The sequence below is a fragment of the Phyllobates terribilis genome, unplaced genomic scaffold (genome assembly GCF_046119375.1).
Source record: "Phyllobates terribilis strain yellow unplaced genomic scaffold, ASM4611937v1 Scaffold_11__3_contigs__length_659146591, whole genome shotgun sequence".
In the NCBI taxonomy this organism is placed as follows: domain Eukaryota; kingdom Metazoa; phylum Chordata; class Amphibia; order Anura; family Dendrobatidae; genus Phyllobates; species Phyllobates terribilis.
The window spans coordinates 575,059,617-575,084,879 of NW_027362771.1; the positions used below are offsets into that span (position 1 = coordinate 575,059,617).

The 25,263-nt window shown below is 42.6% G+C and overlaps 10 non-coding genes across 10 annotated transcripts; all 10 read right to left on the reverse strand.

The window, feature by feature from the left end:
- Positions 1 to 3,562: 3,562 nt before the first annotated feature.
- LOC141167954 (U4 spliceosomal RNA) lies at positions 3,563 to 3,702 on the reverse strand. Its single transcript, XR_012251734.1, has one exon. It is a non-coding gene; the product is annotated as a U4 spliceosomal RNA (small nuclear RNA).
- A 3,225-nt stretch (positions 3,703 to 6,927) lies between these two features.
- TRNAK-UUU (transfer RNA lysine (anticodon UUU)) lies at positions 6,928 to 7,000 on the reverse strand. Its single transcript has one exon. It is a non-coding gene; the product is annotated as a tRNA-Lys (tRNA).
- A 3,086-nt stretch (positions 7,001 to 10,086) lies between these two features.
- LOC141168409 (U4 spliceosomal RNA) lies at positions 10,087 to 10,226 on the reverse strand. Its single transcript, XR_012252146.1, has one exon. It is a non-coding gene; the product is annotated as a U4 spliceosomal RNA (small nuclear RNA).
- A 701-nt stretch (positions 10,227 to 10,927) lies between these two features.
- Positions 10,928 to 11,000, reverse strand: TRNAK-UUU (transfer RNA lysine (anticodon UUU)). Its single transcript has one exon. It is a non-coding gene; the product is annotated as a tRNA-Lys (tRNA).
- Positions 11,001 to 11,879: 879 nt separating this feature from the next.
- Positions 11,880 to 12,019, reverse strand: LOC141168340 (U4 spliceosomal RNA). Its single transcript, XR_012252079.1, has one exon. It is a non-coding gene; the product is annotated as a U4 spliceosomal RNA (small nuclear RNA).
- A 3,789-nt stretch (positions 12,020 to 15,808) lies between these two features.
- Positions 15,809 to 15,948, reverse strand: LOC141167671 (U4 spliceosomal RNA). The gene has a single exon (XR_012251463.1). It is a non-coding gene; the product is annotated as a U4 spliceosomal RNA (small nuclear RNA).
- Positions 15,949 to 18,292: 2,344 nt separating this feature from the next.
- TRNAK-UUU (transfer RNA lysine (anticodon UUU)) lies at positions 18,293 to 18,365 on the reverse strand. The gene has a single exon. It is a non-coding gene; the product is annotated as a tRNA-Lys (tRNA).
- A 3,050-nt stretch (positions 18,366 to 21,415) lies between these two features.
- LOC141167966 (U4 spliceosomal RNA) lies at positions 21,416 to 21,555 on the reverse strand. Its single transcript, XR_012251745.1, has one exon. It is a non-coding gene; the product is annotated as a U4 spliceosomal RNA (small nuclear RNA).
- A 701-nt stretch (positions 21,556 to 22,256) lies between these two features.
- TRNAK-UUU (transfer RNA lysine (anticodon UUU)) lies at positions 22,257 to 22,329 on the reverse strand. The gene has a single exon. It is a non-coding gene; the product is annotated as a tRNA-Lys (tRNA).
- An 879-nt stretch (positions 22,330 to 23,208) lies between these two features.
- Positions 23,209 to 23,348, reverse strand: LOC141168085 (U4 spliceosomal RNA). The gene has a single exon (XR_012251838.1). It is a non-coding gene; the product is annotated as a U4 spliceosomal RNA (small nuclear RNA).
- Between the last annotated feature and the right edge of the window lie 1,915 nt (positions 23,349 to 25,263).

A 25,263-nucleotide genomic window follows, 5' to 3' on the forward strand; every position in this document is an offset into this window, starting at 1 on the left:
TCCTTGCAGTTCCTATGACACCTGGAAGGTGGCTCAAAATGTTATGCGAGCGTGTGTGAGAACGTTTAGGGGGTGGCTTTTTTATCCATTTTGTTGTTTTATCTTTGCCCAAATAATATGTTTCTATGTCTTGAGCATCCTCCGCACTCTCTCCATCTTGATCTGTATCAGACACATCTGGACATTCTTCCACATCATCTTCTGAATCAATGTCACTTTCTTCCCCTAAATCTTCTAGCTGTAAGGGGTCTGTCTCATCATCATCAAGCAGTATATTTTGCACTTGCTCAACATGAAGGGCATTTGACAAGTCAAATATTCTCCTCGCCATTTCAGAAGAAAAGCTGAAGCAAGAGAGAGAATATGTGTTAGGGCGCCATGTGCCTGAGAAGCACACTCTTATTTCTAACAAAACCTTCTATGACAAATCCACAAATTTAGCACTAGCTATTCATAAAACAAGCTAAAAAAACAATTGGGATGAATAAAAACAGCAAATACTAACCGTCAAAGGTGTGACGCATTCAGGGGCTGATATCTGATCTCCTGAAGCTCTGCAGCACAAGAGGCTTCTCAGGTTTCACACAGCCTTTAAAGTTAGGAAGGTACTGGGAGGAGGGTGTGACGCACCCCCTGGGCCATATTCTTTAGGGGAATACCCGGAGCCGGATCAGATGGGGGTTGTAGTCTCCGAGTGGCTGTGACCCGGTCCGTGCCCAGGGTGTCAAACTCAGTGTGTGTGGCAGTCCTACAGATGTTACAAAGTTCGTTATGTCGACTACGCCACCCGTTGGATTGCGGTCACTACGGCCGCCGCTGCAGCAGGGTCCGCTGAGGCTGATGGTGTTGGTGCAGCTTTAGATGGTATAACCCCCAACGGGAGGGGTATGGCCTCAGGGGGTCAGGTGCAGAGGATGGGGGTTGTGGTGGTGCAGCGTAGATGTTAAGTAAAGACAGAGTCGGGTTGTGCAGTTCAGGGTGTTTACTTACTGCAGATATTCCGGTCACTCCGGCCTTCAGTGACCACCCGAGCCGTGCTGCGTCCACCAGGTCCTGGATTCAGCCAACCCCCAAGCAAGTCGGGAGCGTGTCCCTGAGCCCTCCTTCTTGTCCTTTCTTCTGGCCGTCCCCACCAGGGATCCACCTAGGTCCAGCTCCCTCGGGCCTTCTGTTGGGAGACCCTTGGCCTTGGGTTCCCTGACCCTACACGTGGTTTGCCTTCAGGGTGGATGTGGTGGGTGGCCGTGGCAGATCCTGCCCACGGCCTCCGGTCTCTGGCTGAGGTATGCTTTAGCCCCCACCAGTTTGGGATCCGGTACCCTATTGCCAACTCTTCACCCTTGGATTGTATTTGGGTTCTCAGAGTTCCTGCTTGTTTTCTCTGGGTCCTTCTGACTCCTCTCTCTCTCTCTCTGGGCTGGGCTGCTCTGCTCCTCTTCCTCTGCTTCTCTCAGACTGACCCTGATCTAAGATGGTGCCCACCTTAAATACTCCCTCTATGTGTGAGCTCAGGTGACCAGCACCCAATGAGCTCCTATCTTTACCCAGGCTGCTCCCCCTATCTGCCCCTACACTACTTGGGATGTACCACCCCCCTCCCACTCCAGCCAGGAACAGACTCGGTCGTACCTGCACATTTCTAAGTGGGAGTACCGTTGGTCTGTTCCTCGGAAATGGGATGTGTGTAGTGCATGCAGCTCTCTGGGCTCAGTCCCACACTCCATCCTTACCCGGGAGTGGAATATCACACCTCTGGGTTGAGGTGCAATACCCCTGTAGCAGCCGAATCCTCAGGGTGCTACAGGTGTTTCCCAGACAAACCACTGAAAATAGAGAAATGAAACTGAGTGAGCTGCGCCTGTCAGATCAGATGCCCCTGACGGAGGGTTAATTAATTGGTGGTGGTGGGAGGATGCTATCAGGTTAGCAAAGCCCACTAGGGGTACAAGAATCCAATGAATTTAAGTAGGGGTAAGCCGGATCAGATTTGGTAAATAAAATCTCACTTTTAATATTCAAGATTAAAATATGGGTACCAATATCTCACAATGACATATACAGATATTAAAGTGACAAAGTGAACTTGTCCTCAATTATAAAATAGTTGGATCTTACCATTAGAAGTTTTCAATCAGCAAAAACATCACACAGGAGGGAGAAAAGGGAAATAAAGTCAGACAGGTAAAGCTACGTTCCCTGTCGTGCCCAATGCAATATCTCCCCGTCCTGACAAGGACAGTGCCCGAGTGCGACCTATCCCTCTAATAATGTCCTTGTACAAACCCTCCATACGCATTTCATCAACCTGTAACGGGAGACTCCTCAGGGGAGATGAATGTATATAAAGGCAATAGATTATGTAACAGTATCACAGCCCCTTTATGTGGCAGAGTGCTGACAATAGTGATGACAATAGCAGAGTGCTGACAGAGTGCTGACAAGAGTGCTGACAGAGTGCTGACAATAGTGCTGACAGAGTGCTGACAAGAGTGCTGACAGAGTGCTGACAATAGTGCTGACAGAGTGCTGACAAGAGTGCTGACAGAGTGCTGACAGAGTGCTGACAAGAGTGCTGACAGAGTGCTGACAGAGTGCTGACAGCGCTGACAGAGTGCTGACAGAGTGCTGACAGAGTGCTGACAATAGTGCTGACAGAGTGCTGACAGCGCTGACAGAGTGCTGACAAGAGTGCTGACAGAGTGCTGACAGAGTGCTGACAGCGCTGACAGAGTGCTGACAGAGTGCTGACAGAATGCTGACAAGAGTGCTGACAGAATGCTGACAAGAGTGCTGACAGAGTGCTGACAGAATGCTGACAAGAGTGCTGACAGAATGCTGACAGAGTGCTGACAGAATGCTGACAAGAGTGCTGACAGAGTGCTGACAAGAGTGCTGAAAGAGTGCTGACAAGAGTGCTGACAGAGTGCTGACAGAATGCTGACAAGAGTGCTGACAGAGTGCTGACAGAGTGCTGACAAGAGTGCTGATAGAGTGCTGACAGAGTGCTGACAGAATGCTGACAGAGTGCTGACAAGAGTGCTGTGCAGCACATGGAGCAAATGCTTCATAATCTATTCCCTTTATATACATTCATCTCCCCTGAGGAGCCCCCATTACAGGACACCATCAGGGACTTATAATGATAACAACTAATAATAGTGAATGAATAGCACTGTATCATAGACACATAATAGTATCACATAGTGACTGAATATCGCTATACCATGAACATAATATAACAGCAAAAAGTTTTTGAATACCGCCAAACCATGAAAATATAGAAACACCAAACAATGACTTTATTACCGCCATACCATGACCACATAATAATAAAAACAAATAAAACATGACTCCATATGGAGAAATCTCCGGGGAAGCAGCTGACTAGATAGTAATCCTGTAATTGATCCCGCACGTTTCTTTGCTGATTCTCTTGTCCTCAGGGAAGTGAAATGTTACTTATAATTCTCAGCCCGACACATGTAACATACGGCTCCAATACAACTGTATACACGTAACTATCTCCAATAAACACCTCTTCTAACATTAACCACCTATTCAGTCTCCTGGGAGACTGTCAAAAATTGCCATGCTGACTGTATTACGAGCCCTCATGGCGGGGTATTGGGAAAAGTTTTCAACTAGCAATAATCACGCCTCGGATAAACCTCATGGGCTATGATACTGCCACTGCGCAAAGCTGGAGGCCATCTGTGAGGAGCTGCGGCCTCCGGATCTGGGGCTCTGTCTACACTGAGGAGAGACAAAGTCATTAGGGGGCTGTGGGAGCAAAGGATTCTGGGAGTGGATATGCTAATAACACCCCTCTCCTAAATCTGTAATGGCAGAAAGAAAAGCTCCCCAGGCTGGGGGAGGGGAGGGGGTTTATGCACTGATATAATACCGTTATACCATGAGCGCAGAATAACACAAAGTAGTGACTAAATACCAACTTACCATGATCTCATAATAATGCCAGATAGTGAGAGAATACTATCTCTGGGCTCGGCCTCTCCGATCATTTATAGACACCCGCATCCTATGTAATACCAGGTCCATCAGGTGGTCGAAAAGGGATGTTGTAATCTGTGGCCCTATAGAGGCCACAATGTAAGGAACTGTACAGGTGACCTAGCTGTGGCACCATCAGAGGAGATCACCGCTAGTCCTCCATGCTGAGCCTCCTCCCATAATATTAGGCCTGTTGTGCTGTATATTATATTATATCACCTATATATCATGGAGTCATTTCAACATTTTTTATTCAATTTTATTAAAAGTTTCTGCCTGAAAAGGTACTCGAACCCTGAACTAAAGATTTAGGACTATTTCAGGCTGGACCTAACTCGCTTCCATTAGCCTCTGAGCACTTCCAAAGAGTGAATGCAACCACGGTCTCTTATAAGAAGGTGCATAGACAGGTTTTTTTAAGCCCTTTTACAATGTAATCACTGCAGCCAATCACTAGCCACAGCAGTAACCAATGTGACTGGAGACTGACAGTAGTGATCACACTTCTGTACGGCCAAAATAGGATGTACAGAGATGGGCTGTTTCCTATTTATGGAGGCGAATATTAAGCAATTGCAGGTTTAAGTCCCCTAAGGGGACTGATAAAAATAAGATCATGCCCATCTGTGCGTCCAGAATAGGATGTACAGAGACTGCCTGTATAGAGGTGAGTATTAAGCAATCGCAGGTCCAAGTCCCCAAAGGGGACTGATAAAAATAAAATCACTTCCCTTTTACAAATATGTAAAAAAATTAGCACATTGGGTATTGCTGGGTTTCTAAATATCTGAACTAATAAAATATTTTTATCCCAAATGCTACAAGCCGAAACCGAAGAAAAAAAAATCTAAATGGCAGAATTGCAGGGGAGGTTGGGGGAGGGGTCATGTCACCTCCCAAAATAAAGTGGAATTAAAACAGATACGAAAGTGTTGGAGGCCAACAGGTACAATATATATATATATATCATAGGAATGACTGAACTTTGAGTGCTGGATATTTCCAGGACTCTATCAAGAGAGACTAGGTACAAGGTTGTGAACCTGCTAGGCGAAAAGGCCGGTGTTCTTTGTGTGATGTCCTTTGTTTTAGTGATAAAGTAAAGGTTGCATCTACATATGGAATGAGTATAGGCCCTCCAGCCTCCTGGATGATACAGGTACACACACCTTCTGTGGTGAACTTGAATACAGATCCTGTTTTTGTGTCCTAGTGTAATCTACATATGTACACTGCCCCTGTGGATTTGAATTGTATACCATTGCTCCTGAGGTAGACATCCTGTCTTCAGCCTATGGATATGTATATTGGTGCACAATGCTTTTGATGAACATCTTGGAGCCAGCCCAAATGGAGTTGAACCTACACAAGGACTTTCTTCCAGAAGTACAAGAGTGCCATCTGCAGGAAGGTGTTGACCAATGCAGCCAATGACAATGCTCATACTACCCTGAAGATGATTGGATATTTGCCACAGAAGATACCGGAGAAGAAGGGCGGAGTCGTGGGTTGTATGTGGGTGTGGATGTGAAATTTTTAGTATAAATGAAGTAGAGTCAAGACTATCTCTCTCTCTCTCTGCCATGAAGGATCATTGCTAAGTATACTTATAATTGTATTTGTATTTTCTCTAATTAGAGGACATTGAAGAAAGGTTCTATTGTGAAATTGTTGATTGAATTGCCTTATTATTATCTTATTTTTCTTGTCATTAAACATCTGTATTATTTTCCCAAAACTTGAGTTATTGATTATATAGGAAAGGTTCAGGACAGGATATAGAACGGGAAATCACCACCTACAGAAAGTCATATGGACCCCAAAATGGTACAATATAGACTACACCTCGCCCCGAAAAAAACAAGACCTCGCACAACTCTAACAACCCAAAAAATAAAAGTTATGGCTCTCAGAATATGATGGCTGAAACAAGATATTTTTATTTAAAGCAGTTTGATTTTTTTTTTTTTACAGTAAAACAACTATATAAAATGTGACATCACGATGATCACACTGACAAGTAGAAGAAAGTTATCAGGTCATTTTTACAGCAACTTGAACGCCAAAAAATCAAAACTCAAATAACAATGGCGGAATCAAAACTTTTTCATTACTTGGAATTTTTCCCACTATTCAGTATATTTTATGGCAAAATGAATGCTATCATACAACACTAAATCTCGTCCCGCAAGAGATGAGCTCTCATACAGCAACGCGGATGGAGAAATAAAAATGTTGTGGCTTTTAGAAAACAGAGAGAAAAAAAAATAGATTGGCCACTTCTTTCATCGTCAGCCTGCAGACAAGTCAGATCTCCCACCTCCACAAAATAGGAAAGCACATCTATTATAACCACATGATTCAGTCTCAAAAATGCAACTACTAGTTTATAGCAATTTTTCGGAGTTACAAAAAACAGCGCCACCCCTGTGAACAGGTTGTTTGTGGTATTGCAGCTAGGCCCTATTCTCTTCAATAGAGCTGAGCAGTAATACCAGACTTAATCGGGTTTTTGCACCATCCAGAAATTTCTAGACAGTTCTTTATGGGTTTTCAATGTGTCCATAAACCATGTTCTCTGTTTGTGACTTTCGAAAAGTTGTTCAGAAAAAAAATAAAAATCAGGCTGGCGGCTCCGGACACAACTCTGGACTAGTGTGGAACAGACATTTTTTTCTAATCCTTGACAAAAACTGACCAATGTGACTTCTGACTAATTAACGAATCAGCCTCGGGTTATTTATACTTACCCGAAATCTGTATAAAGCCGGGTCTTCCCCAAGGTGATCCAAAAAGGGACGGTGTAATCTGTGGCCTATGGATGCCACAATATGGGAAACTGTGCAGGTGACCTTACATACATATCATGCAGTTGTTTGAAAAAAAATGTCATGAAATTTTATTAAATAACAATTCTGCCCAAATGGGGACTTGAACCCTGGACCCTCAGATTAAAAGTCTGATGCTCTACTGACTGAGCTATCCAGGCTCTATAGAAAACATAGGAGTGGTAAGATTTCAGTGTGGAACTAACAACAACTAACACCTTGTATTATATAAATACATTATTTCTTGCACCTGGGAAGTATGAAGGGATCTATACTGATACCATATATTACATGCACGCTCACTGAAGCCCATAGGATGAATGCCTCCTTGGACCTGCCAGGGTCAGTCACAGAGGTTATGTTCCCTCTGTAAGTGACCTAAGGCTGCACACCATAACTACTGATGTGCACAGCTCCCGCCTGCTTTGTGTGCCCCCTATGACTGATCCTGAGTAGCAGGAAACATCCGATGTTCAAGGGGTCACCTACGCAGTCACACAGTAATACCATTTGGAGCCACAAGGCCGAGCGCCATCTCTGCACAGTTCCCCGTCACTTCCGCTCGGACCATACACATAACATGAGAGCAACAAGAGCCTGTACTATGTGCAAAAAGAGCCTGTACTATGTGCAACAAGAGCCTGTACTATGTGCAACAAGACCAACATAATGGAACGCCAACATGGCAGCAACATAAAGAAAATGCATAATATTTAGTCTGTCTCTTATAAGAAGGTGTGTAGACAGTTTTGTTTAACCATTTTACAATGTAACCGCTGCAGCCAATCACTAGCCATAGCAGTGACCAATGTGATCATAGACTGGCTGCAGTGATCCCACATCTGTACGGCCTAATAGGATGTTCAGTGACTGGCTGTTTATGAAGTATGGAGGCGAGTATTTTTTCAACTTTTTAAAGGGTTTTTCTATTATTAAGTTTTCTATCTCCGTAGGCTCGCCCAGTGAAAATAATAATAAACTGTGTTTTCCTCACCCCCCGATACTTCCGAGCTGCCTGTCTGTCATTGCTTCCCGTCCTGTCAAGAGGCTGCAGCAGTGATGCCACAAATTGTGACCACTACAGCCAATCACTGAGGTCGGCATCAGTCTGGTGATTGGCTGCAGTGGTCACGTTCTGTAGTTGTGATGTCTCGCCAGCAACTTGTCAACAAAGACCAGAGGAAGCGACAGGAAGGCAGCGCTGGATATTAGGAAGTCTGGTGACATAGAGACGTTTATCCTCGGAAACACTTTGAAGATTTCTGTCCTGGACAACCCCTTTAAGGTGATTAGACCGGATCATAGTCAGCTGAAAGGCTCCATGTACATCGAAAGAGACCACGCCTCTCTCCCTGTGGGGTCTGTCCTCTAACTTAGGTTGGGTCTGTGATTCCCCTTCTCCCATCACTTGCGGTTTTGTTTTTTTATCACACACTTTTAGTGTTTTTCTTAATTTATTTATTTTTTCTGTAGAAAAGTCTGTGTGACCCCAGAAAGAAACAGTTGCTATGAAAGTCTTTGGTGTCCATAGCAACCAATCACAGAGCAGCTTTCATTTTACCAGAGCTGTGTAAGAAATGAAATCCGGACCGTGATTGGTTGCTATGGGAAACAAAGACAACCACCGGAGCAAGCTCTGATCGCTGCTGTTCAACCCTCTGACAATGTCTGACAGCGGCATGTAAATGGTCGTGATTTGTCTGCACCCATCTCGACCCCCCAAATTCCCACCCACTCCTGCAATGTGATTGCATGGTGCCGATGGGTTACCATGACAGCCGGGGGTCTAGTGAAGGCCCCTGTCACCGCTATGTTTGTACATACAAGTACAGAAAACTTCACCTAATAAATACTATTCATTGTCCAAAAAAACCAAAGTGCTTTACAAACATGTACTGTATTAGAAATCATGGCTGCTTTCTTCCAAAAACAGCGCCACTCCGGTTCACAGGTTGTGTGTGGTATTGCAACTGAGCTCCATTTACTAAAATAAAGCTGAGCAGTAATTCCAGACACGACCCGTCCATAACGGCGGAGCTCCGTCCAGAGGAAAGGTTTATCTAAGACCGGTTTCACAAATCTGCGGTCCACAGTCTGGGTGCGATCCATGATGTACGGAGCGGCTGCGGGTCTCTTATATCAGGCAATCGCAGGGTTAAACCCTGAAGGGACTGAAAAAAAATCAAAGACATTTAAAGAAAAAAATTAAAATTATATATATATTGAATAAATATATTTAAATAAATCGTATTTTCTCAGTTTAAGAAGAAAAAAATAGATATACATATCATATCTATATTTAAATACATATTATATATATATCATTTTATATACATATATTTAAATATATATTATAATATTTAAAGAAAAAATAAAAATTATGTGCATATATATATATAATCTTTAACATTTTTTAGATTTTTCAAAAAATGTTCATATCTAATATTTATAATATTTAAAGAAGAAATAAAAATATATTTATATATACATATATATCCAAAAAAGACAAAGGCAGCAGCACTCCATTGTTCAATATAGGGTGAACTTTTTCAAGCTGGAAAAAGTTTCACATTTTGAACGAAACGTTGCCCTGACGTGATGGGTCAATAAATCCCCCTATATTGGACTATGGAGCGCTGCCTTTGTCTTTGCTGGACGTCTTGAGGTTTGGTTTTGCCTGTAAGGCGTATTTAGCACCCAACTGTTTTTGTAATAACTTTGCTAGTGCTGCACCTGTATTTTTCTAATTATATATTCATATAAATAAATATAAATATATATATATATATATATCTATATATATACACACACATATGTACAGTATATATAGAATTTTTTCATGTATTGTTTTACATTTTCTGATATGTATATATATACACATATACTATCAGTACTATTTTGGGGTCTATATGACTTTCTGATCTCTTATTATTCCATCATATTTTGGGAGGTGACCAAAAAAATCCCAGAGAATTTGCCATTTACACTTTCTTCTGTTTTGGTGTACACCGTATATAATAAATAGTATTTTATATATGTACCAAGCGATAACAAATGTGTTAATTTTTTATTTATTTTTGGAAAAGTGGGTGTTTGATCTTAATACACACAGATATATATATATATAATTCTTCCTGCATGGAACAAGTTCTCATTGGCATAGAAATATACCTGAAATGTTGTAATTTCTAGAATATTGATCCTACAGCACATGGCCGATTCAGATCTATCTCAACCACCTATTCAGTCTCCTGGGAGACTGTCAAAAATTGCCATGCTGACTGTATTACGAGCCCTCATGGCGGGGTATTGGGAAAAGTTTTCAACTAGCAATAATCACGCCTCGGATAAAACTCATGGGCTATGATACTGCCACTGCGCAAAGCTGGAGGCCATCTGTGAGGAGCTGCGGCCTCCGGATCTGGGGCTCTGTCTACACTGAGGAGAGACAAAGTCATTAGGGGGCTGTGGGAGCAAAGGATTCTGGGAGTGGATATGCTAATAACACCCCTCTCCTAAGTCTGTAATGGCAGAAAGAAAAGCTCCCCAGGCTGGGGGAGGGGAGGGGGTTCATCCTCCATCTGATCATAGTGTCACCACCTCCTGCTATACAGACTGTCTGCTCCTGCGTCCTGGGGGAACCTTCACTTATGTATTACAGGATTGCATTACCAGGGACTTCCTGATGATGGCGCAAGAAGAGAAGCAATACTGTCATGCAGTGACCATATAATAACAAATAGTGACTTATAACCGCCAAACCATCAGCACATAATAACAGAAAATAGTGATTAAATACCGCCATACCATCACCACATTATAATACTAAATAGTGACTGAATACCGCCATATAGTGCCCTCTATACAGACTGTTCACAAGTTTCTATATTACATTACCAGTGATCGCCTGTTGTTGGCGCCAAAAGTGCAGTTATGGAAAACAAGGTCACCACCCAAAACTAACTGGAATCAAAGATATTACAGTAACCGTGATATTTTCCTGAACAGTCGCCATCATTTGTCCTTCCCTAGGTCTCTTATATTCTTTAGAAATAGCGTTTATTGGTTTCATCTTTATTAAAAGCTTCTGCCCGAACAGGGACTTGAACCCTGGACCCTCAGATTAAAAGTCTGATGCTCTACCGACTGAGCTATCCGGGCTTCTGTACATGATCACTGACACAATGACTTTCTCCTGTATTATCGGCCGTCTGCTCCTCCTTTCTGGTTACAGACTATCACCACTCACCACTATACGTTCTGTCCATTGGTTTCTACGTCCTGGAAGGGAACCGTCTCTTCTGTATTCCAGACCTGTCCAGCAATGCAGAGATGATCCCATAAGAGGCAACGATTGAATTGGAGGGAGGACGTCATCAGGGATTTGTAATGACTTGTGGATGGGACAGGATGATATCAGGGACTTATAATGAATTGGGGAGAATGCTATACAGAGGCTTATAATAAACAGGAGAGTGCGGGAGGACACCACAAGGGACTTATTATGAATTGGGAGTGGTGTAGGATGCCATAAGGGACTTAGAATAAATTGAGTTGTGGGAGGAAGATACTTAGAGGGTCTCATAATGAATTGGGGTTGGTGGAGGACGCTATAAAGGACATATTATGAACTAGGGGTGGAAGAGAACACTATACAGGGACTTATGATGAATTGGGGGGGGGGGGGTGGCAAATGCCATATGGGACTTTTAATCAATTGGTGGCTGAGGGATGCTGTTATCAGACACTTATAGATAATAACTAATAGTGACTGTAATACCGCAATACCATGCCCACATAACAAGAAAAAAACAACAACATGATTACATGGAGAAATCTCCGGGGAAGCAGCTGACTAGATAGTAATCCTGTAATTGATCCCGCACGTTTCTTTGCTGATTCTCTTGTCCTCGGGGAAGTGAAATGTTACTTATAATTCTCAGCCCGACACATGTAACATACGGCTCCAATACAACTGTACATAAAATTACTCCAGTTAAACAGCAATAGCTCTTTTTCTACTATTAACCACCTATTCAGTCTCCTGGGAGACTGTCAAAAATTGCTATGCTGACTGTATTATGAGCCCTCATGGCAGGGTATTGGGAAAAGTTTTCAACTAGCAATAATCACGCCTCGGATAAACCTCATGGGCTATGATACTGCCACTGCGCAAAGCTGGAGGCCATCTGTGAGGAGCTGCGGCCTCCGGATCTGGGGCTCTGTCTACACTGAGGAGAGACAAAGTCATTAGGGGGCTGTGGGAGCAAAGGATTCTGGGAGTGGATATGCTAATAAACCCCTCCCTTAAGAAGAATTGGTAGCAGGGAGGATGGAGAACATTTTTCCAGCGATGTTGCTGTGTGGGGCCACATTTCGTTATTATTTGTGCCGAGCTGTAGGAGCTTTTAACGGTACCTTTTTAGGGTACGTATGATGTTACAGTCGCTTTTTATATGCAGGAACCAAAAATTCTATTTTATTATTTTTTTGTTACTGTTTCTTTACATTTTACACTATTTGGTGTAAAATAATTGCGTATTTCCATAGATCTAAGGTTTATGGGCCCAGAAAAATAGTAGTTTTATTTCTAGGTAGTGGAGGGAGATAATGCAACAGATGTCTTAGAGAGAAATTGTAAAATCCATAAAGATATCTCCAGACATGGGACATATCACCCTCACATTGAACATATGGGATTAATTATAACTGGGGAAGTGAGAAAGAGCTGAACATTGAAGTAGGGACTTCCTGCTGTGAGCAGGTAATTACATTAAGGCCACGTCCCCACTATCAGTATTTGGTCAGTATTCGGTCAGTATTTTTTCTCAGGAGTGGGAGACAAAACCAGGAGTGGGTGATAAATGCAGAATTTATGCACTTATTTCTATTATACCTTTTCTCTGATTGTTCCTCACCTGGTTTTGGCTCCTACTCCTGAGAAAAAATACTGACCAAATACTGACTAAATACTGATAGTGGGATCGTGGCCTTAGGGATCTGATGGGAACCAGCCAACAAACTTAGGATTCTTATGCTCAGAGGCAGAGAAGTATAGGGGCTTCCTCTGTTCATGGAATTATCTCAGACACTCAGGAGCCAGTGGTCAGTGATGAATATTGGGGTTGCATCAATCCGATATTTATGGGAGAAATATTTTCAGCGCTGTAGCGAAAGGACAACCATAATGCATTCACTCACATCATGGTAAGGCCATCCGAACCCCTCCATGTTAATATCATTCCGATGGATGATGCTATCTGTGCCATGTTTCATCTCTATAGAAAGGGAAAATCGTGATAGAAAACACAATAATATCTCCCACCTGGGACCTCCAGGGGCAAAGATATGCTGAAAGTTGGAAATCTCATAAACTTCTAAAAGACCTAGCACATCCCATGACAGGCCCCCATATAAGCTCACTGAGGGGAGACATGTGCGGGTAACCTTGATCTAATAAAAAGCAAAGTTTGGGTTTTTGGTATATGTCAGTTCTGGAAGACACAGTACTCTGTGTTTCTGTCTATTGCTCTAAGGAATACTTTCTTCCACTAAGCTCTGATTCATTTCCATGATTAGGTTTAGTACTTTTCTCTTATTATCCCTTTTATTTTATGTAATTGAATATATACCATATTGTTTTGTTCCCCTTTTGTATCATCTTTGTATATTTTTATAAACACTGCCTACCTTTCTGGATTTATATATTTTATTAACTATATAAAATTTAATATCGCTGTTCCTCTTGCTCTGTAAACCGCAACCCTGAAGCCATACGCTATCTGTAAAGGGTGTCCAATCAGAGGTGGTGGCAGCGAGCAGTGGTTCCCTTTTATTATTGTGGAGCTGGCAGTGACCATACGGGGGGTATATATATATATATGTATATATACATATACATATATTCCATGCGTTGGAATTGGAGGTGCATATACCGTACACTCACTGTGAGTTCCTCAATAACCGGCCTTGTAGTAGAAGCAGCTGTGGCCTCGTCCATCACTCGTCAGTCTATTGTGTAATTGTCCTGACCATAAGAGGCAGCTGAGTTGCATCCCCTGACATCTGGTGGCAGTGATCGAATCTGTATGGTCTCCCAGAGAAATAACAACATGTGTGGTGATAATCACAACTTGAGAATGGGATCGCTAGGAGCACACATATGGCGACAACACAGAATCATGAGCACAAATATGGCGGCATCAGACACAAGAGTACAAAGATGGAGGCCACACAGTATTATCAGGAGTACAAACATGGCGGCACCAGAGCCACCACAAGAGTACAAAGATGGCAGCTGCACTGTATTATCAGGAGTACAAAGATGGCGGCACCAGACACACCACAAGAGTACAAAGATGGCGGCAGCACAGTATTATCAGGAGTACAAACATTGCGGCACCAGAGCTACCACAAGAGTGCAAAGATGGTGGCACCAGAGCTACCACAAGAGTGCAAATATGGCGGCCGCACAGTATTATCAGGAGTACAACGATGTTGGCACCAGACACACCACAAGAGTACAAAGATGACGGCCGCACAGTATTTTCAGGAGTACAAAGATGGCGGCACCAGACACACCACAAGAGTACAAAGATAGCGGCCGCACAGTATTATCAGGAGTACAAAGATGGCGGCACCAGACACTCCACAAGAGTGCAAAGATGGCGGCCGCACAGTAATATCAGGAGTACAAACATGGCGGCACCAGAGCCACCACAAGAGTACAAAGATGGCGGCAGCACAGTATTATCAGGAGTACAAACATTGCGGCACCAGAGCTACTACAAGAGTACAAAGATGGCGGCACCAGAGCTACCACAAGAGTGCAAAGATGGCGGCACCAGAGCTACCACAAGAGTGCAAAGATGGCGGTCGCACAGTATTATCAGGAGTACAAAGATGGCGGCACCAGACACACCACAAGAGTACAAAGATAGCGGCCGCACAGTATTATCAGGAGTACAAAGATGGCGGCATCAGAGCCACCACAAGAGTACAAAGATGGTGGCACCAGAGCTACCACAAGAGTACAAAGATGGCGGCACCAGAGCTACCACAAGAGTGCAAAGATGGCGGCACCAGAGCTACCACAAGAGTGCAAAGATGGCGGCCGCACAGTATTATCAGGAGTACAAAGATGGCAGCACCAGAGCTACCACAAGAGTGCAAAGATGGCGGCCGCACAGTATTATCAGGAGTACAAAGATGGCGGCACCAGAGCTACCACAAGAGTGCAAAGATGGCGGCCGCACAGTATTATCAGGAGTACAAAGATGGCGGCACCAGAGCTACCACAAGAGTGCAAAGATGACGGCACCAGAGCTACCACAAGAGTACAAAGATGGCGGCCACACAGTATTATCAGGAGTACAAAGATGGCGGCCGCACAGTATTATCAGGAGTACAAAGATGGCAGCATCAGAGCCACCACAAGAGTACAAAGATGGCGGCCGCACAGTATTATCAGGAGTACAAAGATGGCGGCACCAGACACACCACAAGAGTACAAAGATAGCGGCCGCACAGTATTATCAGGAGTACAAAGATGGCGGCATCAGAGCCACCACAAGAGTACAAAGATGGCGGCACCAGAGCTACCACAAGAGTACAAAGATGGCGGCACCAGAGCTACCACAAGAGTGCAAAGATGGCGGCACCAGAGCTACCACAAGAGTACAAAGATGACGGCCGCACAGTATTATCAGGAGTACAAAGATGGCGGCACCAGACACACCACAAGAGTACAAAGATGGCAGCCGCACAGTATTATCAGGAGTACAAAGATGGCGGCCGCACAGTATTATAAGGAGTACAAAGACGGCAGCATCAGAGCTACCACAAGAGTACAAAGATGGCCACCACATTGCACAACTGAAAGCACTAACATGACAAACTCCAACCACAAAGCTCACAGATTGCTATTTGCACACCACCCATCCTTAGTCTGCTCTTTACCACCTATTCAGTCTCCTGGGAGACTATCAAAAATTGCCATGCTGACTGTATTTCAAGTCATCATGGCGGGGTACTGGGAAAAGTTTTCAACTAGCAATAATAACGCCTCAGATAAACCTCATGGTCTATGATACTGCCACTGCGCAAAGCTGGAGGCCATCTGTGAGGAGCTGCGGCCTCCGGATCTGGGGCTCTGTCTACACTGAGGAGAGACAAAGTCATTAGGGGGCTGTGGGAGCAAAGGATTCTGGGAGTGGATATGCTAATAACACCCCTCTCCTAAGTCTGTAATGGCAGAAAGAAAAGCTCCCCAGGCTGGGGGAGGGGAGGGGGTTTATGCACTGATATAATACCGTTATACCATGAGCGCAGAATAACACAAAGTAGTGACGAAATACCAACTTACCATGATCTCATAATAATGCCAGATAGTGAGAGAATACTATCTCTGGGCTCGGCCTCTCCGATCATTTATAGACACCCGCATCCTGTGTAATACCAGGTCCATCAGGTGGTCGAAAAGGGATGTTGTAATCTGTGGCCCTATAGAGGCCACAATGTAAGGAACTGTACAGGTGACCTAGTTGTGGCGCCATCAGAGGAGATCACCGCTAGTCCTCCATGCTGAGCCTCCTCCCATAATATTAGGCCTGTTGTGCTGTATATTATATTATATCACCTATATATCATGGAGTCATTTCAACATTTTTTATTCAATTTTATTAAAAGTTTCTGCCTGAAAAGGTACTCGAACCCTGAACTAAAGATTTAGGACTATTTCAGGCTGGACCTAACTCGCTTCCATTAGCCTCTGAGCACTTCCGAAGAGTGAATGCAACCACGGTCTCTTATAAGAAGGTGCATAGACAGGTTTTTTTAAGCCCTTTTACAATGTAACCACTGCAGCCAATCACTAGCCACAGCAGTAACCAATGTGACTGGAGACTGACAGTAGTGATCACACTTCTGTACGGCCAAAATAGGATGTACAGAGATGGGCTGTTTCCTATTTATGGAGGCGAATATTAAGCAATTGCAGGTTTAAGTCCCCTAAGGGGACTGATAAAAATAAGATCATGCCCATCTGTGCGTCCAGAATAGGATGTACAGAGGCTGCCTGTATAGAGGTGAGTATTAAGCAATCACAGGTCCAAGTCCCCAAAGGGGACTGATAAAAATAAAATCACTCCCCTTTTACAAATATGTAAAAAAATTAGCACATTGGGTATTGCTGGGTTTCTAAATATCTGAACTAATAAAATATTTTTATCCCAAATGCTACAAGCCGAAACCGAAGAAAAAAAAATCTAAATGGCAGAATTGCAGGGGAGGTTGGGGGAGGGGTCATGTCACCTCCCAAAATAAAGTGGAATTAAAACAGATACGAAAGTCATATGGACCCCAAAATGGTACAATATAGACTACACCTCGCCCCGAAAAAAACAAGACCTCGTACAACTCTAACAACCCAAAAAATAAAAGTTATGGCTTTCAGAATATGATGGCTGAAACAAGATATTTTTATTTAAAGCAGTTTGATTTTTTTTTTTACAGTAAAACAACTATATAAAATGTGACATCACGATGATCGCACTGACAAGTAGAAGAAAGTTATCAGGTCATTTTTACAGCAACTTGAACGCCAAAAAATCAAAACTCAAATAACAATGGCGGAATCAAAACTTTTTCATTACTTGGAATTTTTCCCACTATTCAGTATATGTTATGGCAAAATGAATGCTATCATACAACACTAAATCTCGTCCCGCAAGAGATGAGCTCTCATACAGCAACGCGGATGGAGAAATAAAAATGTTGTGGCTTTTAGAAAACAGAGAGAAAAAAAAATAGATTGGCCACTTCTTTCATCGTCAGCCTGCAGATAAGTCAGATCTCCCACCTCCACAAAATAGGAAAGCACATCTATTATAACCACATGATTCAGTCTCAAAAATGCAACTACTAGTTTATAGCAATTTTTCGGAGTTACAAAAACAGCGCCACCCCTGTGAACAGGTTGTTTGTGGTATTGCAGCTAGGCCCTATTCTCTTCAATAGAGCTGAGCAGTAATACCAGACTTAATCGGGTTTTTGCACCATCCAGAAATTTCTAGACAGTTCTTTATGGGTTTTCAATGTGTCCATAAACCATGTTCTCTGTTTGTGACTTTCGAAAAGTTGTTCAGAAAAAAAATAAAAATCAGGCTGGCGGCTCCGGACACAACTCTGGACTAGTGTGGAACAGACATTTTTTTCTAATCCTTGACAAAAACTGACCAATGTGACTTCTGACTAATTAACGAATCAGCCTCGGGTTATTTATACTTACCCGAAATCTGTATAAAGCCGGGTCTTCCCCAAGGTGATCCAAAAAGGGACGGTGTAATCTGTGGCCTATGGATGCCACAATATGGGAAACTGTGCAGGTGACCTTACATACATATCATGCAGTTGTTTGAAAAAAAATGTCATGAAATTTTATTAAATAACAATTCTGCCCAAACGGGGACTTGAACCCTGGACCCTCAGATTAAAAGTCTGATGCTCTACTGACTGAGCTATCCAGGCTCTGTGGAAAACATGGGAGTGGTATGATTTCAGTGTGGAACTAACAACAACTAACACCTTGTATTATATAAATACATCATTTCTTGCACCTGGGAAGTATGAAGGGATCTATACTGATACCATATATTACATGCACGCTCACTGAAGCCCATAGGATGAATGCCTCCTTGGACCTGCCAGGGTCAGTCACAGAGGTTATGTTCCCTCTGTAAGTGACCTAAGGCTGCACACCATAACTACTGATGTGCACAGCTCCCGCCTGCTTTGTGTGCCCCCTATGACTGATCCTGAGTAGCAGGAAACATCCGATGTTCAAGGGGTCACCTACGCAGTCACACAGTAATACCATTTGGAGCCACAAGGCCGAGCGCCATCTCTGCACAGTTCCCCGTCACTTCCGCTCGGACCATACACATAACATGAGAGCAACAAGAGCCTGTATTATGTGCAAAAAGAGTCTGTACTATGTGCAACAAGACCAACATAATGGAACGCCAACATGGCAGCAACATAAAGAAAATGAATAATATTTAGTCTGTCTCTTATAAGAAGGTGTGTAGACAGTTTTGTTTAACCATTTTACAATGTAACCGCTGCAGCCAATCACTAGCCATAGCAGTGACCAATGTGATCATAGACTGGCTGCAGTGATCCCACATCTGTACGGCCTAATAGGATGTACAGTGACTGGCTGTTTATGAAGTATGGAGGCGAGTATTTTTTCAACTTTTTAAAGGGTTTTTCTATTATTAAGTTTTCTATCTCCGTAGGCTCGCCCAGTGAAAATAATAATAAACTGTGTTTTCCTCACCCCCCGATACTTCCGAGCTGCCTGTCTGTCATTGCTTCCCGTCCTGTCAAGAGGCTGCAGCAGTGATGCCACAACTTGTGACCACTACAGCCAATCAGTGAGGTCGGCATCAGTCTGGTGATTGGCTGCAGTGGTCACGTTCTGTAGTTGTGATGTCTCGCCAGCAACTTGTCAACAAAGACCAGAGGAAGCGACAGGAAGGCAGCGCTGGATATTAGGAAGTCTGGTGACATAGAGACGTTTATCCTCGGAAACACTTTGAAGATTTCTGTCCTGGACAACCCCTTTAAGGTGATTAGACCGGATCATAGTCAGCTGAAAGGCTCCATGTACATCGAAAGAGACCACGCCTCTCTCCCTGTGGGGTCTGTCCTCTAACTTAGGTTGGGTCTGTGATTCCCCTTCCCCCATCACTTGCGGTTTTGTTTTTTTATCACACACTTTTAGTGTTTTTCTTAATTTATTTATTTTTTCTGTAGAAAAGTCTGTGTGACCCCAGAAAGAAACAGTTGCTATGAAAGTCTTTGGTGTCCATAGCAACCAATCACAGAGCAGCTTTCATTTTACCAGAGCTGTGTAAGAAATGAAATCCGGACCGTGATTGGTTGCTATGGGAAACAAAGACAACCACCGGTGCAAGCTCTGATCGCTGCTGTTCAACCCTCTAACAATGTCTGACAGCGGCATGTAAATGGTCGTGATTTGTCTGCACCCATCTCGACCCCCCAAATTCCCACCCACTCCTGCAATGTGATTGCATGGTGCCGATGGGTTACCATGACAGCCGGGGGTCTAGTGAAGGCCCCTGTCACCGCTATGTTTGTACATACAAGTACAGAAAACTTCACCTAATAAATACTATTCATTGTCCAAAAAAACCAAAGTGCTTTACAAACATGTACTGTATTAGAAATCATGGCTGCTTTCTTCCAAAAACAGCACCACTCCGGTTCACAGGTTGTGTGTGGTATTGCAACTGAGCTCCATTTACTAAAATAAAGCTGAGCAGTAATTCCAGACACGACCCGTCCATAACGGCGGAGCTCCGTCCAGAGGAAAGGTTTATCTAAGACCGGTTTCACAAATCTGCGGTCCACAGTCTGGGTGCGATCCATGATGTACGGAGCGGCTGCGGGTCTCTTATATCAGGCAATCGCAGGGTTAAACCCTGAAGGGACTGAAAAAAAATCAAAGACATTTAAAGAAAAAAATTAAAATTATATATATATTGAATAAATATATTTAAATAAATCGTATTTTCTCAGTTTAAGAAGAAAAAAATAGATATACATATCATATCTATATTTAAATACATATTATATATATATCATTTTATATACATATATTTAAATATATATTATAATATTTAAAGAAAAAATAAAAATTATGTGCATATATATATATAATCTTTAACATTTTTTAGATTTTTCAAAAAATGTTCATATCTAATATTTATAATATTTAAAGAAGAAATAAAAATATATTTATATATACATATATATCCAAAAAAGACAAAGGCAGCAGCACTCCATTGTTCAATATAGGGTGAACTTTTTCAAGCTGGAAAAAGTTTCACATTTTGAACGAAACGTTGCCCTGACGTGATGGGTCAATAAATCCCCCTATATTGGACTATGGAGCGCTGCCTTTGTCTTTGCTGGACGTCTTGAGGTTTGGTTTTGCCTGTAAGGCGTATTTAGCACCCAACTGTTTTTGTAATAACTTTGCTAGTGCTGCACCTGTATTTTTCTAATTATATATTCATATAAATAAATATAAATATATATATATATATACACACACATATGTACAGTATATATAGAATTTTTTCATGTATTGTTTTACATTTTCTGATATGTATATATATACACATATACTATCAGTACTATTTTGGGGTCTATATGACTTTCTGATCTCTTATTATTCCATCATATTTTGGGAGGTGACCAAAAAAATCCCAGAGAATTTGCCATTTACACTTTCTTCTGTTTTGGTGTACACCGTATATAATAAATAGTATTTTATATATGTACCAAGCGATAACAAATGTGTTAATTTTTTATTTATTTTTGGAAAAGTGGGTGTTTGATCTTAATACACACAGATATATATATATATAATTCTTCCTGCATGGAACAAGTTCTCATTGGCATAGAAATATACCTGAAATGTTGTAATTTCTAAAATATTGATCCTACAGCACATGGCCGATTTAGTTCTAGCTCAACCACCTACTCAGTCTCCTGGGAGACTGTCAAAAATTGCCATGCTGACTGTATTACGAGCCCTCATGGCGGGGTATTGGGAAAAGTTTTCAACTAGCAATAATCACGCCTCGGATAAACCTCATGGGCTATGATACTGCCACTGCGCAAAGCTGGAGGCCATCTGTGAGGAGCTGCGGCCTCCGGATCTGGGGCTCTGTCTACACTGAGGAGAGACAAAGTCATTAGGGGGCTGTGGGAGCAAAGGATTCTGGGAGTGGATATGCTAATAACACCCCTCTCCTAAGTCTGTAATGGCAGAAAGAAAAGCTCCCCAGGCTGGGGGAGGGGAGGGGGTTCATCCTCCATCTGATCATAGTGTCACCACCTCCTGCTATACAGACTGTCTGCTCCTGCGTCCTGGGGGAACCTTCACTTATGTATTACAGGATTGCATTACCAGGGACTTCCTGATGATGGCGCAAGAAGAGAAGCAATACTGTCATGCAGTGACCATATAATAACAAATAGTGACTTATAACCGCCAAACCATCAGCACATAATAACAGAAAATAGTGATTAAATACCGCCATACCATCACCACATTATAATACTAAATAGTGACTGAATACCGCCATATAGTGCCCTCTATACAGACTGTTCACAAGTTTCTATATTACATTACCAGTGATCGCCTGTTGTTGGCGCCAAAAGTGCAGCTATGGAGAACAAGGTCACCACCCAAAACTAACTGGAATCAAAGATATTACAGTAACCGTGATATTTTCCTGAACAGTCGCCATCATTTGTCCTTCCCTAGGTCTCTTATATTCTTTAGAAATAGCGTTTATTGGTTTCATCTTTATTAAAAGCTTCTGCCCGAACAGGGACTTGAACCCTGGACCCTCAAATTAAAAGTCTGATGCTCTACCGACTGAGCTATCCGGGCTTCTGTACATGATCACTGACACAATGACTTTCTCCTGTATTATCGGCCGTCTGCTCCTCCTTTCTGGTTACAGACTATCACCACTCACCACTATACGTTCTGTCCATTGGTTTCTACGTCCTGGAAAGGAACCGTCTCTTCTGTATTCCAGACTTGTCCAGCAATGCAGAGATGATCCCATAAGAGGCAACGATTGAATTGGAGGGAGGACGTCATCAGGGACTTGTAATGACTTGTGGATGGGACAGGATGATATCAGGGACTTATAATGAATTGGGGAGAATGCTATACAGAGGCTTATAATAAACAGGAGAGTGCGGGAGGACACCACAAGGGACTTATTATGAATTGGGAGTGGTGTAGGATGCCATAAGGGACTTAGAATAAATTGAGTTGTGGGAGGAAGATACTTAGAGGGTCTCATAATGAATTGGGGTTGGTGGAGGACGCTATAAAGGACATATTATGAACTAGGGGTGGAAGAGAACACTATACAGGGACTTATGATGAATTGGGGGGGGGGGGGTGGCAAATGCCATATGGGACTTTTAATCAATTGGTGGCTGAGGGATGCTGTTATCAGACACTTATAGATAATAACTAATAGTGACTGTAATACCGCAATACCATGCCCACATAACAAGAAAAAAACAACAACATGACTACATGGAGAAATCTCCGGGGAAGCAGCTGACTAGATAGTAATCCTGTAATTGATCCCGCACGTTTCTTTGCTGATTCTCTTGTCCTCGGGGAAGTGAAATGTTACTTATAATTCTCAGCCCGACACATGTAACATACGGCTCCAATACAACTGTACATAAAATTACTCCAGTTAAACAGCAATAGCTCTTTTTCTACTATTAACCACCTATTCAGTCTCCTGGGAGACTGTCAAAAATTGCCATGCTGACTGTATTACGAGCCCTCATGGCGGGGCATTGGGAAAAGTTTTCAACTAGCAATAATCACGCCTCGGATAAACCTCATGGGCTATGATACTGCCACTGCGCAAAGCTGGAGGCCATCTGTGAGGAGCTGCGGCCTCCGGATCTGGGGCTCTGTCTACACTGAGGAGAGACAAAGTCATTAGGGGGCTGTGGGAGCAAAGGATTCTGGGAGTGGATATGCTAATAAACCCCTCCCTTAAGAAGAATTGGTAGCAGGGAGGATGGAGAACATTTTTCCAGCGATGTTGCTGTGTGGGGCCACATTTCGTTATTATTTGTGCCGAGCTGTAGGAGCTTTTAACGGTACCTTTTTAGGGTACGTATGATGTTACAGTCGCTTTTTATATGCAGGAACCAAAAATTCTATTTTATTATTTTTTTGTTACTGTTTCTTTACATTTTACACTATTTGGTGTAAAATAATTGCGTATTTCCATAGATCTAAGGTTTATGGGCCCAGAAAAATAGTAGTTTTATTTCTAGGTAGTGGAGGGAGATAATGCAACAGATGTCTTAGAGAGAAATTGTAAAATCCATAAAGATATCTCCAGACATGGGACATATCACCCTCACATTGAACATATGGGATTAATTATAACTGGGGAAGTGAGAAAGAGCTGAACATTGAAGTAGGGACTTCCTGCTGTGAGCAGGTAATTACATTAAGGCCACGTCCCCACTATCAGTATTTGGTCAGTATTCGGTCAGTATTTTTTCTCAGGAGTGGGAGACAAAACCAGGAGTGGGTGATAAATGCAGAATTTATGCACTTATTTCTATTATACCTTTTCTCTGATTGTTCCTCACCTGGTTTTGGCTCCTACTCCTGAGAAAAAATACTGACCAAATACTGACTAAATACTGATAGTGGGATCGTGGCCTTAGGGATCTGATGGGAACCAGCCAGCAAACTTAGGATTCTTATGCTCAGAGGCAGAGAAGTATAGGGGCTTCCTCTGTTCATGGAATTATCTCAGACACTCAGGAGCCAGTGGTCAGTGATGAATATTGGGGTTGCATCAATCCGATATTTATGGGAGAAATATTTTCAGCGCTGTAGCGAAAGGACAACCATAATGCATTCACTCACATCATGGTAAGGCCATCCGAACCCCTCCATGTTAATATCATTCCGATGGATGATGCTATCTGTGCCATGTTTCATCTCTATAGAAAGGTAAAATCGTGATAGAAAACACAATAATATCTCCCACCTGGGACCTCCAGGGGCAAAGATATGCTGAAAGTTGGAAATCTCATAAACTTCTAAAAGACCTAGCACATCCCATGACAGGCCCCCATATAAGCTCACTGAGGGGAGACATGTGCGGGTAACCTTGATCTAATAAAAAGCAAAGTTTGGGTTTTTGGTATTTGTCAGTTCTGGAAGACACAGTACTCTGTGTTTCTGTCTATTGCTCTAAGGAATACTTTCTTCCACTAAGCTCTGATTCATTTCCATGATTAGGTTTAGTACTTTTCTCTTATTATCCCTTTTATTTTATGTAATTGAATATATACCATATTGTTTTGTTCCCCTTTTGTATCATCTTTGTATATTTTTATAAACACTGCCTACCTTTCTGGATTTATATATTTTATTAACTATATAAAATTTAATATCGCTGTTCCTCTTGCTCTGTAAACCGCAACCCTGAAGCCATACGCTATCTGTAAAGGGTGTCCAATCAGAGGTGGTGGCAGCGAGCAGTGGTTCCCTTTTATTATTGTGGAGCTGGCAGTGACCATACGGGGGGTATATATATATATATGTATATATACATATACATATATTCCATGCGTTGGAATTGGAGGTGCATATACCGTACACTCACTGTGAGTTCCTCAATAACCGGCCTTGTAGTAGAAGCAGCTGTGGCCTCGTCCATCACTCGTCAGTCTATTGTGTAATTGTCCTGACCATAAGAGGCAGCTGAGTTGCATCCCCTGACATCTGGTGGCAGTGATCGAATCTGTATGGTCT